The sequence below is a fragment of the Mus pahari genome, chromosome 7 (assembly GCF_900095145.1).
Source record: "Mus pahari chromosome 7, PAHARI_EIJ_v1.1, whole genome shotgun sequence".
NCBI classification, from domain to species: domain Eukaryota; kingdom Metazoa; phylum Chordata; class Mammalia; order Rodentia; family Muridae; genus Mus; species Mus pahari.
This window is the reverse complement of record NC_034596.1, coordinates 87810829-87820807: the sequence shown is the minus strand read 5'-3', so window position 1 is coordinate 87820807 and position 9979 is coordinate 87810829. Positions and strand designations below refer to the sequence as shown.

The 9979-nt window shown below is 37.2% G+C and overlaps 1 pseudogene; it reads right to left on the bottom strand.

Moving 5' to 3' along the window:
• Positions 1–1859: 1859 nt before the first annotated feature.
• The window catches only part of LOC110324073, a 29222-nt pseudogene continuing 21102 nt past the window's right edge, over positions 1860–9979 (bottom strand).

The window sequence follows — 9979 nt, the reverse complement described above, 5'->3', positions numbered from 1 at the left end:
CATCACGTGTCCTCCATGTGCCTTGCTGCAGCATGGCTCTTGCCTCAACACCTGTCTGCAATCTGCACAATTCCACAGAAGTGGCAAGAAACCGCAGCACACCACCAGATTTTGGGTACTTTTCTCTCTATGGTGTTCCAACAAATGCAGCTCAGCTATGTAATGTAAGGTGGACCAATACCTGCGTGTCATTAGCAGAGTCTTCTATCATGTCTTATTATGTGCCTGCCTTAACAGAATATCTTCTCTCCCATGACTGCTTCAGTGAAAAGTTCCTTCATGAGTTGGCCTTAGCCTTTTCACACCCATGTTAATTTTCTTGTGTTTGTCCCAGCAAAACCGCTTCCAACCAACTTTGCAAAGAACCCTTATGCTTCCACTTCAGCATACAATTAACCCTCTGACATTTATGTGCTGAAATAATCAAAATCATTTTTAAATTTTGGAAAAATTAGTCAATGAAGTTATATGAGTTATACAGTAGTCAATGCTTTTCAAAATAAAAGGTCAATAAGAATTCTGGACAAGTATAAAATGGCCTGGAATTTTCATAAACAGTTGACATTATATTAAATAATCTTTCCATTTCTTATTGGAAGATAATTTCTTTGTCTGATATCACAAAACTGAGGCATATAAATTCTGAATCCATTCTTGTCCATATTCCCACTCAATTTTAAAATTTTTATACATAATTCAATTATAGGATTCTTAAGAAATTGAATTGCCTCCCCATAAATAATTGTATAAAAAATTCCTGATGATCTCTACAAAAATATCACACAAAATATGATTGGATATTTATAACTCCCAAGAGTGAAGCAGTGGGTAAATAATTCTTCCTTCCTTTCCAATGTTCTTATCCATCTACAGGACATGATCTCACATGAAAACAGGACCCTAAGAGATGATATAAATGAAGAAGTCATGTTTAATAAGGTTAATCTTATTAATGGTTTCTTTTGACAAGAGAAGTATGTCAAGGAAGACAGAGGCAAGAATTGGAGTTAGGTTTCTGCAGTTGGAAGACTCCCTGGGCTTCTGGAGCAGCAGAGATGATCTCCTTACATGCTCCAGGGTAAACAAAACATGGGTGATACCTGCCTGTACTTAAAGTTTTAGCATTCAGAAGTGTGTGACATCTGTTACTATGTCACTAAATTTTTGCGTCTAACTCCTATAATACTTATAAGGAAGCATAAACAAATAGTAAATACATTCACCATTCTTTTCTGTCAGTGAAAAATATCTAATTTATTTGAAGATATGGGGCATCTTTTCTTTTCTCTCTTTCTTTCTTTCTTTCTTTCTTTCTTTCTTTCTTTCTTTCTTTCTTTCTTTCTTTCTTTCTTCCTTTCTTCCTTNCTTCCTTCCTTCCTTCCTTCCTNCCTNCCTCNCTCNNTCTCNCTTTCTNNCTTTCTNTCTNNCTCNCTCCCTCCCTCCCTCCCTCCCNCTCTCTCTCTTTTCTTTCTTTCTTCCTTTCGTGGAGCAAAGCTTTATTTAATTCACTGTGGGGGAATCTGGTCAGAGAGTGCAGGTGGACAAGAAGGAATGATAGTGTTGCCCACCCCAGTCATACTGAGAGGGGAAACTGAGACTACTCCAGCTGAGGCCTGACTCCAGAGGAGGACAGGGATGTCAAAGAGAGACAACTGGGTCTGGAGGAACAGGGCCCCTCCCTCTGGGCTGCACACCATGGTCCCCTTCAGAGTCTCAGTCCTTCCTTCTTGTTGGAGTATGTGACCCTCAACCCTTGCTCCCCCAATCCATAGGAGGCATCTCAGTCAGGGAGGGCAGCAGACAGGGAGCCTAGGGGAATTGGGGAACACAGATTGGGGTCCAGGTGCTCAGGGGGACAGTCAGTTCCTGGCAGCAATAACCACAAAGAGAGCCATGTCCCCAGGGTCATGACAGTCACCCCAACCAGCCATTTCCACGGGATAGACCAGGCCCCCTTGCTCGGACACTTGGCAGGCAGCCAGCTGGAGTTGCCTAGCATCTTTCTTTACAGGTCAGTCTCTGTGTCCTCCGCTTGGCAGCACGCTTATTTACCAGCTTTGAGAGCTCTGCATGCATTGTCTTGTTGAAAGGTTCCAGCCTCAGGGCAGCTCTCAGGACTGCGATGACCTCTTTATATTCATCTTGCTGATTCAGCACCTTGTCCTTGATGAACAGTACCTTGGTGCTGTCTGACTGGTGCTCAGGCACCTAGCTACAGGAGTTCAGCACTGCTAGGTAGTGGTCAAGTTTCAGCAGTGACGCCGCAAGGTTGTTCAGACACTTGACTTTCAGCTGTAGCAGTCATGTCCACTATGGTGTTGCAGGGGACAGCCTTGATGGTCAGGTCAAAGGAGGTGGCAGCCAGCACAAAGTCAGGACACTGGTAGAGGGCATTGTGACACTCCCACTTGCCGTTGGCCAGGGCCACTGTGCATGTTTTCTTAACATATAAAAATTAAATTATTACTTTTGGAACACATTTCAATATATCACACATACACACACATAATTATATAACCAGGGCATGCTCCACTTTCAGTAGACTTGTTCAGCTATCCTTATTCTCTTTTATCCATGTGTAGGTCCCTTTCTACCAAGAGGGTCTTTAACTAGCCTATTTTCTGTCTTTACTATCTCATTTGCTCCATACCATGCATTGTATTGCGATATCTGTTACAGTATATTACAATAGACACAGTATCTCACTGTGTATACTAGCTTTGATATACTTCATATTATTGTTTGTATTGGCTCATCTATCCCTTGAAAATGTTTCTTTTTAATGTGAATGGATGACACGTTAAAATGTTTCTTTTTAAGTGAAGGTTTGAGAAGAGGTGTTTATGGAAACTTAATTTTGATTCCACTTGAATTAAAACCCAGAATTACAATTTCTGGGACATTTGTTTAACATTCCAAGGAAAAACCAGTCTTTTTTCTTATTGCCTAAAGGATCTTGCAGTGCTATATGCAACACACACATTCCCCTTCTTTTTTTAAAGTACTATCAATGTCAAACACTTTTCACTTTCCATTTCTTCCCTCCCTCTGTCCCTCCTTCCCTTCCTCTCTCCCTTCCTTTTTCCCTCCTTTCCTTTCTTCCTTTATTATTTCTCCTTCCCTTGCTTTCATCCACATTTTTCCTTCTAATGTGTATATATATATATATATATATATATATATATATATATATATATATTCTCATAGATCATGTATTTATGTAATTATTTATTTCTCTTGTTTTTGATTTGGTGATATTGATATTTGTCTAACCATTGTTAACTTGTATTTACCCAAAGAGGTCTTATGCTGAAATTTTGCCCTCCATATGTATTGCACAACATGTACATTCAAATATTTAATACTTCACTTAATACTCTGAGATTTCCGGATTTATTCCAAAGGTAGGTACGTTATCAAAGAATAATTCTTATTTATGAGCAATCATTTAGTTCTGTTATTAGTATATGTATTTTAAAGAAGGTTTACTGACATGGTGATGTCACACAATAAACTTCACATAAACTGTACAAATTTGACATGTTTTGACATTTGCATACACCTCTGAAATGATAACTATAATCAGGATAATGAACTAGCTGTCACCTAAATTATTCTCCCTGTGCCTATTATCTCTTTTTCCTGGCCCTCCCCAACACTCTTAAGATTCATTGTCAATCACTGCTCTGTATCTACCATATATCCAAACTCTCTAGATTTGTAAGTAAATAACACAAAACTACTAGTCATCACTAAATCCAAGATTTCTTAATTCTTTTAGAAATTAGAAATATGCCTATAAAATCTTCTTTGAGTAAAAGTAAAACCAAAACCCAAACCAAAAACATCTCTTTTAACGTACTAGAAACATTTTAAGAACAATATATGTAGCATTGACTTAAGAAACTATAATAACTAAGTTTCCTTCAGGCCAGGAATATGTAGCCTCAAGCAAGCTTGTTTTTATTTTGTTTTGGTTTTGTTTTGATTATTTTTAAAAGTCTAAAAAGCTTAGTTCGAAGTGCAAAATAACTCATCTGTATTACATACACATTCCATACACCTTGGGATCATCTGGTCAATATCTATCTACCTCTCAATGAGAAAATGCAAAGCTGAGATTTCCCAAGCATTTGCTGTGCTGCAGTCTGCTTCCTGCAATAAGAAATTTCTGAAATTAGTACACTTCAGTCTTCTACCTTTAGAAACTTACCAGTCAGATCAAGAATTTTAGAACTAACCTTGACCCTGCCCCACCCGGGGTCCATCCCATAATCAGCCACCAAACGCAGACACCATTGCATATGCCAGCAAGATTTTGCAGAAATAACCCTGATATAGCTATCTCTTGTGAGGCTATGCCAGTGCTTGGCAAATAAAAAAGCAGATGCCCACAATTATCTATAGGATAGAACACAGAGCCTCCAATGGAGGAACTAGAGAAATTATCCAAGGAGCTGAAGGGGTCTACAACCCTATAGGTGGAACAACAATATGAACTAATCAGTATCCCCAGAGCTCGTGTCTCTAGCTGCATATATAGGAGAAGATGGCTTAGTTGGCCATCATTGGGAGGAGAGGCCCCTTGGTCTTGCAAACTGTATATGCCCCATACAGGGGAACTCCAGGGCCAAGAAGTAGGAGTAAGTGGGTAGGGGATCAGGTCAGGGGGAGGGTATAGGGGACATTCAGGATAGCATTTGAAATGTAAATGAAGAAAATATCTAATAAAATAATTTAAAAAAAGAATTTTAGAACTGGAATAACAACTTGAGTTTCTCTGATGTTTTCACCACTTATTCTTCTTCGTTTTTTTAATTAAAGCATTTTTATTACATATTTTCTTCATTTACATTTCAAATGCTATCCTTAAAGCACCCTATAAGCTCCCCCTACCCTGCTCCCCAAACCACCTACTCCTGCATACTGTCCCTGGCATTCCCCTGTCCTGGGACATATGATCTTCACAATACCAAGGGCCTCTCCTCCCAATGATGGCCGACTAGGCCATCCTTTGCTACATACAAAGCTAGAAACACAGCTCTAGGGTTGTTCCTCCTATAGAGTTGCAGACCCCTTTAGCTCCTTGGGTACTTTCTCTAGCTCCTTCATTAGGGGCCCTGTGTTCCATTTAATAGATGATTGTGAGCACATTCTGGAAGACTGCATGCTAGATAGAAAGAGAGGGAAACAACAATAAGAAAAGAAATAGAGATCTACCCCGCAAAGTCTGTTAGAGGTCTCTCACATCTTGATGGTCATAAATTCTAATACAATTAACAAAATCCATTTTATGGGTTGCCAATATATATAAACAGCATTCATCCCATATAAAGATATTTTATACCATAATGTTAAACCACCAGTGAGTCACGCAAAAGATCTAAGCACATCCGACTCAGTACGGCCTTTCCCAGATAGAAACCTAAAGCTTTCCCAGAATCTTGCAGAAGGACTAAAAGCTACATATACAGTAAAGGACATGTTTTAACCTCACTACATAACCTTTGGGGCCAATAGATTTACCATATCAAATTTTAATCCCATCCAAGGCACCCCAGGAATCATTCCATGATGTCATTTCAAAAAAAAAAAAAAGTGCATGAAAATGATGAAAAATGATGATACTCAGGAGCCTTTACAATGTGATTTCAGGAGATACCAAAATAAATAAATATGAATGAGGCCTATTTCACCTTTCTTTTGGGAAGCCCACACCTATATTTTGGTGTCTATGATCCTTACCTTGAGCCTTGTGTCTTGTCTGCTGATGATAGTGTCTAAGTCTATGCTAAAAGCTCTTCTGAAAATACTGCAAACATGTTAGATTGGATCAGCATTAAATTCTTTTATGAAGTCCCAGCTTCATCTGAGTAGAGGTGTCTGAAAAGAACTCAGCTGCCTCCCTAGGAACTAACTTACTTTTCTATTCTGTCTTCCTCCCTGCAACAGAAAGAGAATGACACAAGACAAAATGTAAGTTTTTGATCTGTGTTTATCTAGTCATCTAAGGCATAGACAGTGGATTATGACACTGAAGGATTGGTTGGAAAACACCTGAGTTATCAAACAACTAAGGAACTTTATATGCCCCAATACAAGGGAATGCCAGGGCCAAGAAGTGGGAGTGGGTGGGTAAGGGAGCAGGGCAGGGGGAGGGTATAGAGGCTTTCGGAATAGCATTTGAAATGTAAATGAAGAGAATATATAATTTTAAAAAGGAGAATTTAATGAACAACTAAAGTATTCCATACCAGTCAGTCAAATAGGATTGGGAAAGAGTCTTCCAGAATTTAGTGTTAGGAGATCTCCACATCTTTTTGTTTGTTTGTTTTGTTTTTGTCTGTTTGTTTGTCATCTTGTTCAATTTATATCCCACACATTACTTTGCAATGTCTCCTCCTGTGAATCTATTGTACCATTTGTGTGTGGGGGGGGTGTAAAAACCTACAGGGACAATGATATTTCTTGTAGGATTTTGTTCTGTTGGCCATTGACTGTGGAGCATATTCCTAAAACCTACCTAAATTGCTTTCACTGTTTTTTAATCTCTGGCTCTACATATTGTTGAATAAGATTTAAATATAAAGTTGTAATAATGAATACCATGTGACAAGCATTTTCTTAGTTTTTTGCAAAAAATGCAAACATTAGGAGAATTGTGGGATATCATGAAAAAATACAATTCTTGAGGAGGTTTTAAAGATAATTTCTTTATTTGATAAAAATATAACAGATAATTTGTCATAAAAAAGAAGAAAACAAGAGGGTGAATTAAAATCAGAAGACTATCTTGTATCAGCATAACCTTAAAGATTGAGTAATACCCTGCTAGTTTTAATTTCTACATCTGTGAAATAGAATTCAGACCAACTAAATGAGAATTAAATGATCTCAGAAACATAATGCACCCATAATGAAATGAATATGAATATTCACAGTTTCATAAGATTTGAGATTGTTGCAAAAGAATAAAAACTGCAAAAGAAAGAAAATATCAAAAATAGTTCAGTGTGAAATGTGGTATAAGATTTGTTTCATTGCAAAATATAAAATCTTAATACATGATAGCTACACACAATAATGGCATCAAAATATTACAAAGTGTAATTAATCATTTTCATCTCTTTATGGATTATAATCCTATTAAATGAAGTTTATTCTAACTGATCATTTGAAACATGATTTTGTAGATTTAGGATTTAAGGATGACTATTGAAATCAGGATATTCTTCATATAAATTTATTGACTAATAGAGTTAATTATAACACATATAATAAAATATGCGAAAAATACCATAATCATCTTTCAATAGATAGGCAGATGAATTTAAAATAGAAATTTACCATCACAATCTACCTATATTAATAAAGGAAATCACATTATATATGTGGAAAAAATTTGTGGTGAAATTAAGCTATTAAAGGGGGGGTCTCTCTTTTAGATGTCCAAGTTTACCAGTTACTCTTATTAATGCTGTTTGAGCATGTTCCATTGAAAATAATTGATATATAGAAAAATATTCCATCCCAGTTTTACTCACTAAACAATTGTTATTTTGGCAACCAGGTCTTCGAAGTTAGCAGTTATTTTAAATAAAAGAATTTTCAATAACTTTAAGCTCTATTCAAATAATTTAGTTTTATAAATCAAGAGATGCTTCTACATCTGACTTCTATGTATCCAACACACTTTTTGTCTTAATAGTCCATCTTATAACAAAAAACATACTTCTACTGCTGAAGAGAGTTTTTTTCTTTTGTTTTGTTTTGTTTTTTTAATAGCTCTTAGAAAATGTCTTGCTGGAGTTTATTTAAAAAGCATTTTCCATCTGGGCTCCATTTTCTTAGAGATACAATATTATTCTGATGCTTCCATTCCCACCAGGTGTTTTTCTTTTTCTTTTTATTCCTCCCTCTCTCTTCATTTTTTAAAAGAATCCAAGTTAAATAGTGTTTGTACACACACATTTGGTAATTTGTTTTTGCTATTTTTAAAAGCACCATGTCGATATATCAAGTGAATAGTACAAAAACTAGCTCCCAGTGTTTTTAGATGGCATTTTGAAAAACTACAAAATACTGCTTAAATGGTTTTCAGAAGATAAAAGCTGTTTAACAGACAGCTGGGCATAATTAAGCACTCTTTTCTTGGTAAGCAATGCAGTGCCATACAGGAGGATGCGTATTGCAATTGTGTTTTATATAAGAATCCTACGAGCCATTTATCCTTGTCTGAAGCTCCATGATAAGCTGTCTTACCTGTTCACTTTCTTATACAATGTTCTGTCTTAAAAACCATGTAACAGCCTCATGCTATTACTAATCACATTTAGAGCTTCTATGAAGCCACGGTGTTGATAAGATGTGAACATAACTTATGCTTCGCAAAATCCCTGGCTAAATGGATGCATTTCACTTACTCATGCTGGCTTAAAACAGATTATCAGTGTTCCAAAGTGCCACTGGTCTGCCAGACATGGGGATAATTGGAGAAGCTGAATCAGGAGGGCTGTGACTTTGAGCCTACCCTGTGCTACAACTTCAAGAGTACTTTCACGGTACCTTTCTTTCCTAATAGATTTACTTTTATAAATGAGACCCCCTTCTCCACATTGCTATTCTCCAACTTTAAGTGAGACACTTGATGAATCTAGTCATTTGTAACTGCGTAATAGAGAATGAGTTTTAAGTTACATAGTGATGCAGGATAAATGCAAATAAGGACCTTAACAATAAACTAATGAGTTTGAAACGTGTTCACAATGCTCTACTTCAACCACTGTCCAACTAAATAATTTAGGTCCTTAACACAAACCTAAGTTCTTATGCAGCATGTAAGTTCTGACTTTAGACTCATAACTTGGCTTGACCTTCCTCCTATATCAATACAGGAAAGAGAGATTTAGTGAGATACAAACATGACAAGTTACCTCAGATACCTTTGACTTTCTTGACTCCAGGTATTTGATAATTTCTTGACCTTTTCTTCAAAACATGATATCGTGTGTGTGTGTGTGTGTGTGTGTGTGTGTGTGCGCGCGCACGCGCGCGTGTGTGCGCGCGCGCCCGGGTGCAATAGTTAAGTATTAGCACATTGTAGTTCTCATCTGCTGCGTAAAAATGACTCTCCTACCTCAGACACACTCATGTAGTCCAGGATAGTTTCCAAAGAGGATGGTTTCCAAACACTTCATGTAAAACAACCAGTCAATGCTTTACCACCACAATCCTTCATGTTACCCCTAACACCTTCCTATCCCGCATTCATTTTCTTTCTGCTCCTGTGATTAAACACTGACAAAAAAACAACAACAACAACAACAAAAAACCATCGTTTTTCACTGGGCAGTGGTGGCTCATGCCTTTAATTCCAGTACATGGGAGGCAGAGGCAGGCAGATTTCTGAGTTCAAGGCCAGCCTGGTCTACAGAGTGAGTTCCTGGACAGCCAAGGCTACACAGAGAAACCCAGTTTTGAACCTCCCACCCCCCAAAAAATTGTTTCTCTGCTAGTCATCAATGTTCTCTTGCACAACAGCAAGGGCTCTTATTGCAGAGCCCCCTCAGCAAACCCCATATATATTGATGTTAGTAAAAACTGGCAATTTTGATAAACTATCATAAATATGCAATTTTTCTCTACTACTATAGACTTCAGGCTAGAGAACGTGAGAAGAATTAGTGGTATTCAGTTCAATACTTACTTTCAAAATCATTTCATCTATGGCATCAAACCATTTAATGGGGTATATATTTAGTAATGTTAATTATTTGTCAAAGCATCTGAGTAAATCATGATGACTACTTCAGAGCTGGTCAAACTAGTGGCCTGAAAAAAAAATAATAAAAAGGAGAAGAAGAGACCATAGGTGTGTGGATTCGTTTCTGGGTCTTCAATTCTATTCCATTGATCTACATTTCTGTCACTGTACCAGTACCATGCAGTTTTTAATCACAATTGCTCTGTAGTACAGATT